At 56.1% G+C, this 6000-nt stretch overlaps 1 protein-coding gene across 5 annotated transcripts in view; it reads right to left on the bottom strand.

Annotated features, from left to right (window-relative positions):
* Positions 1–5688, bottom strand: part of ARHGEF10 (Rho guanine nucleotide exchange factor 10) — a 130592-nt gene extending 124904 nt beyond the window's left edge. For 2 of the 5 annotated variants that reach the window (XM_046648442.1, XM_046648443.1), the window contains exons 1-2: positions 5565–5677; positions 5190–5411 (exon numbers count right to left, since the gene is read on the bottom strand). The gene's annotated coding sequence lies outside the window, so the exon portion shown is untranslated. Of the gene's footprint in view, positions 1–4679; positions 4734–5189; positions 5412–5564 lie in introns of those variants that run through there. The other 3 variants (XM_046648444.1, XM_046648440.1, XM_046648439.1) reach the window with 3 other exon arrangements.
* Positions 5689–6000: the final 312 nt, after the last annotated feature.

Here is a 6000-nt window from a genome sequence, read left to right on the forward strand (position 1 = left end):
CACGTGCTGTCCCTTCTGCCCAGAAAGCTGTTGCCGCAGACATCACCCCCCTTCTTTCAATCTTCACTCAAATATCCCCTTGTGAGGCTCCCGGGGCCACCTGTGTAAACAGCAGCCCAGCGCCCCCAGCACCTGCACTGAGCATCACCTGAGGGGCCGTCTGCTGTCCTTGCCCATCATCTCTCCTGGACCCCAGGACATGGGCCCACAAGAAGGAGACTCCGTCTATGTTGTTCCCTGCCCAGTCATGGGTCTCAGGATGCTTAGTACTTAGTACTTAGCACCTAGCAGGTGCTCACTAAACATCCATGCAGTCATCTGCAGATGTGTCAGCGCCACATCACTGCTTGTCACGGGACCACAGAGATGGTTTCCGTTTGTAGAGATGTTGGTGCTTTTTGCAGAAGTTACTTTTTAAAAATTATGAGAATTTGATGTAAAAAACACATGCGAACAAAATGGCACTAAACCGTTTCAGCAGGGGAGAAAATGGGGCCTAAAACGGTGGCTTAGCAGTTGACTCGTGAAGCCCCAGGCCCAGGGTGCTGGGGGCCTTTGCATGGCCAGGACGCCACGGCCAGCGCCCGGGAAGAGCAGTCCACCGGCGGGCCCCTGCGCGGCGCCGGGAGAACGAGCACCTGAGAATCACGCCGTGTCTGAAACGAGACACCCCCCTCGCTCACGGGCAGGTCACCCGGCCGCCCCCGTCCCCTGGGGTCCCCCTCTTTCTCCTAGAGAGCGTCGTGGAGGAGGGACAAGCGGCTCCTCAGGGCAAGGGAGAGGCGCGTCCCACGTTCTGAGCCTTGTCCCACGGGGGGGCTCAGAGAGGCGCCACGGAGACCCACGGCCCCACGCCTGCCCTCGCCCAGCCCCCCAGATTCGTGATCCGTTTCCCAGATAGTCCCGCCTGGCAGACGCTGCGCCCTTCATTCTTTCCTACGAAGTCACCGAGCGGGCAGGTCTGAGCTTCTCGGGGAAGCAGCGCCTGGGGCCTCCCCAGCCCTCCTGCTCCCAGCGCAGACCTGCACCCAGCACCCAGCACCCCGCACCCCGTGCCCAGCACCCCGCGCCCCGGGCCACAGCTGCAGATTCGTGTCCCCTCCAGTCCGCGGAACCAAACAGCACGACTTCAGATTTCAGTCCCAGCCGAAAAGGGACCTACTGCACGTCCCATGGGGCGAGCACTGGGAGGAGGAGCACTTTCCTCCAGCCTCGGTCAGTGAGGAGGGTCCCGCGGCTGGCTCACAGGCCCCAGAGGGCACCGGGCCCACGCTCCCGTGCGGAGCCGGGCAGGCTGGACACGAGGCAACGCCGCCCGAGTGGCCACTGCCCCCACCTGCTGAGCCAAGCACTTGAGAACAAAGCATGAATCCATCCTCTTACAGCTTCTGGGGGCGGGAGCCTCGGGAGTCGTGTCCCTGGAGGGAGGAGGTGCCCGCCCCACACAGAGCGACAGCCTGCGGCTTGGCCTCAACCAAGCCTCCACGGCCCAGCTGCGAACCGGCCAGGCCCACAGCGTGGGTGAAATTCCTTCCGCCAGAGCTCAGTGCTTCTCCCACAGAAGCCGACTCCAGCCTCTGAAACGCGATCAGCCTCAACCCTGGAACTCCCTGGGCTGTGTCTACACTGGCCCACGCAGGATCCTACCCATGCGCTTGGCAAATGCCCGACAGCTTCGAGCCACTTGGAAGCCACAGTGAAGGCAGGCACAGCTGGGCCCCATCGCGGGGACCGGCCCAGGGGCCCGGGGCACTGGGAGCTGCAGGCTGCCCTCTCCAGACCACGCCGTCCGACCCCCGCTGGAAACTGCACTCAAACGGGCAGTGAGGACGCACCAGCACAAACCCCGCTCTCCCCACTCACTTATCTAACTTCTTCAAGATCAGAGGCCAAGCCCAAGTCGCCACAGTAGTTCCCTCCCAGGAAAGTGAAGCGAGTAACAGAATAAAATACTAGCTGTGCAAAGCACAGTTTTATCAAAACACAACTCCTAGGCTTTTCTTGTTTGGCCAGCTCTTCATGATCCAAACTGAGGAGGGAGAGCAGAAGTTTGAAAATCATGTATATATCTGACTTTGAATGTCTTTTTTTTTCTTTTTTTGCTGAGGAAGATTGGCCCTGAGCTAACAACCATGCCAGTCTTCCTCTATTTTATATTATGGGTCACTGTCACAGCATGGCAGATGAGTGGTGGTGTAGGTCCACACCCAGGATCCGAACCTGCAAACCCTAGGCCGCCGAAGCAGAGGGTGCTGAACTTAACCACTACACCACAGGGCCAGCCCCAAGACTGGTCACTTTTATCATCAAAGTTTTGAAAACTGACACACAAAACTAAAGGAAGAAGCAAAAACAAACGTCTAGGCCCGGCAGCTTTGCAAGCCTGACTTGGAGTTGGGAAGGAGAGACAAAGAGGGGGTGGGATGGGTCGGAGCTGGTGGCATGTAAGTCGGTCTCCAGCTGTGCCTCACCTGTTCTCAGGCAGGGCTGGCAGCCATCACCTGTGACGGAGGACACCACAGCCACCCCTTGGAGCTGGCCCTGCCCCACACGCTCCTGCAGAACGCAGTCCCGGCCTCACTTCTCGGCCCCGGTCAAGCACCTGGACCTGCAGCTCCCCGCTCTGCTGCCACGCTCCTGGAACGTCCCCCTTGTTCTTCCAAAAGTCCACTTCCCTGAGGCTTACTCGAGAGCTGCCTCACAAACGTGACGCCTGCGCTCCCTCCTGTGTTATCTCCCTCCTCCATCCTTTCTACCTGCGAAAACCTCAAACAGCGTGTGAATTGGACATTAACACGTTCTGAACATCTCTATCTGAATTTTTCATTGCAGCCTTTCCACTATGCCTTGTGCAACAAACGAATAACCTACCCTACAACAGGGGTTTTTAAAAACTATTTCTTACAGAGTACTACAGCCAAAAATCACCCCATTTTTATTATGCTCTGACTCAGGCAGAACATTTTTTGTTTAAAAACATTTTCATCCGATCGGCTTCCAGCGATTTCACGCGTGAGTGCCCTGCAGTTCTGTGGGACGACCCGGCTCACCCAGGGTCAGGCGAGCAGCTCAGAACTCGACCCCAGGGCTCCTGAGGCCAGGCCCCTCCAGGCCTTCCACATGCCCCATCTAGAATCCCAAAGGGTTTTCTTCTAACTTCACCGCAAGAAACTGCGGAGAAAATGTGGCATGTCAAAAAACCTACTTTGAGTAACTTTGAATTTTACCATCCGCGAATCGTCTATAACTCCTTCGATGATAACTGGCCTGTATGAAGAGACTAATCAATTATCAAACAGCACCTTAGACGAACAGCTTTTCTTACTGACAGGAAATCACGAAACTCTATGTCTGACCATAACGTCACCGTGGATCTAAGCAGAGAAGCTGGCCACGAAATCAGACCCTGGGGCCAATTGAATAAACGCTGGGAGAGCTTACGAGGCAGAATACACAAGGAGAAAATCTCACCTTCCTTTCTAATAAAAGTTGTTTTCTATAAAACAGGTGTTGAAAGTACATCTCTTAAGCAATAAATGAACAGTGAAGCTGTTATCTCTCGCAACGTTCTACCTGGAGGGCAATTAAGTAACTCTTGCTCCAAATCCAGAACACTGAGAGGGACTTAACTTCTACTTTGTGGCTCAGCTAGAGAGACGATAAAAGCCCACTGTGTTTCGAGTTAATGAGAATTTTAACCTCCAGCGAAAGTTAGTGACTGAAACGAACACTCCATCGCACCAAACAGGCTGAGGCTTTCTCACAACGCTGGCATCCTGTTAAAAGTCGAGACAGTCACTCAGATTTTTACTTTCAAAATTTAGGGTCTCCCGGAGGGGAGGAGTGTTGCCAGGTGCGGATAAGGAGGCACCTGCGGACGCAGCGCCGCCCCAAATTCAGATCCCGGAGCAGCGGCACCCGCGGGTAAGGAGAACAGACGGGCTTTGAAGCAGCAACTATCTTCATCCTCAAGTGGGCCAAGGACCTTGGCCTCCAGAGGAAACATAAGTTGCTGTTCCCCACACGAACACCTCAGCTCTTCATTCCTCACGCCAATTCAGCGCGGTGGGGTTTACTCCAGCCTCCAGGCCCAGGGCTGGGGGGTCCCTCCTGCACATTCCTGATGGCCCATTACCATTATGGGGAGGACAGGGGGACAGGGGGCACCGGGCTGAAGTTGGGGGACTGGTCATGGGCCTTCACCTGCACTGTCCGTGCGGGGAACAGGGGCTCCCCCCGAAGTTGGGGGGCTGCTCATGGGCCTTGACCTGCACTGTCCGGGGGACAGGGGCTCCCCCTTGAAGTTGGGGGGCTGCTCATGGGCCTTGACCTGCACTGTCCGGGGGACAGGGGCTCCCCCTTGAAGTTGGGGGGCTGCTCATGGGCCTTAACCTGCACTGTCCCTGCCCGGGGGCAGGGGCCACTCCGAGCTGTCCTCGCCCTGCCGCACAAAACCTCCAGGGTGGGCGCACAGCCGGAGTCCACGGAGCGGCGGGATTGGCTTGTTGGGGGACTTGGGCAGAAGTGCAACTTTCAAAGAAAAAAGAAAACTCCGAGTCCCCGCGAAAGGCTCCCGCGCCCTTCAAAGACCCCCGCCCCAGCCCCAATCACGCCACCGAGAGCCCCGACCCCCCGCCCCACTCACCCCGCCGGGACCTCCGACCCCGGACCCCACTCACCTCGCCGGGACACCCGCCCGCCGTCCCTCCGAGCGCCCCTCTCCCCGCCCCGCGTCCGCCGCCCCGGGATGCGCCCTGGCCCCGCCCACGGGAAGGCCGCTCCACCCCCACGCCGTGATTGGCCGGCCCGGGCCAACTTGGGAGCCCATTGGCTGACGTGCCTGCCCGTTACTCGGCCGCGCTCCGCCCTCGCGCCCGCGCATTCCTGCGAGGCCACGTGGCTGCCCGCGTCCCTCCGCCCTCGGCCCAACGCCCCGCCCGGGTGCGCGCACGTGGGCAGGGGGGCCCAGGCGCCCTCCATCCCCGGGGACCCCGGGCGGCGGACCACCCCCGAGCATCGCCCCTGCTTTCTGGAACCGACCCCGAGCGGGGGCGTTCCTGGCCCCCCGGAAGGTCAGCTGACCTCGGACCCGCCCAGCCTGGGCGTTTGGAGGTGCAGTGATTTCACGCGTTTCCAGGGCGCGATTTAGAGCTTGCCCTTCCCGGGGAGCGCTCCTTATTCCCGGGTACCTTTCCAGCGCACGTGGTTCTACAGTTCTGGAACTTGTGAGCCCCAGAAAGTGGTTATAAGAGGGTGGAGCCTCTCCTCTTGGGTTGCTCTTGGAATGGATGGTGCTTCCTAGGCTTGGAAAGCATCATTACACTATGAGCCCATTTGTGGTTCAGGATAGATGCGTGTGTTGGTTCTGCATAGACGAGTCCTAGGATCGACAAGAATGTTGCTCTTCTGCGCTGTTGGAATTGTTTACCAGGAGAATTTGTTAATTTTAATACTTTTTAAAAAGGAAACAAATTATGGTTATGAGTACTACTAAAGGGAGAAACGTGAGACAAAAATCTTTAACAAAAATACGAAAAAACAAAATGACATCTGAAGAATGTTACCTGGTCAATGCAGTTAACAGATGTGTTAGATGCCAGACTCCTCTCCCTTCTCCTGCCCAAATTGCTGAATCATAGAAATAATTGGAAGCGAGAATTTTAGAACTGCTGGACATCTCAGAGAGCTCTAGTCCCATTCACTTGGCCTAAAGAATAAAAAGAAAGTAGCTAAATGTCATAAAACTAATTTAAACATTAAGTCCCTTAAAGGTAACTTAAGACTCACCTTTCTAGAGGCTCTGTAAAAGTTCTCTCCCTGCCAATTTTGACTAATGTAAATCATAGGTAACATATAAAGACTACAGTGGTTGGGGGATAAATGGGAGTAGGTAAGGAAATGCACAATCTTTGTTATTAGCATTTGCTAATTTTATGGAAATAGACTGAGTTATTTTTAAACACTATTTCAGACCCATCTTACAGCACACTGTGAAGACAT

Source organism: Equus quagga, chromosome 22 (genome assembly GCF_021613505.1).
Source record: "Equus quagga isolate Etosha38 chromosome 22, UCLA_HA_Equagga_1.0, whole genome shotgun sequence".
In the NCBI taxonomy this organism is placed as follows: Eukaryota; Metazoa; Chordata; class Mammalia; order Perissodactyla; family Equidae; genus Equus; species Equus quagga.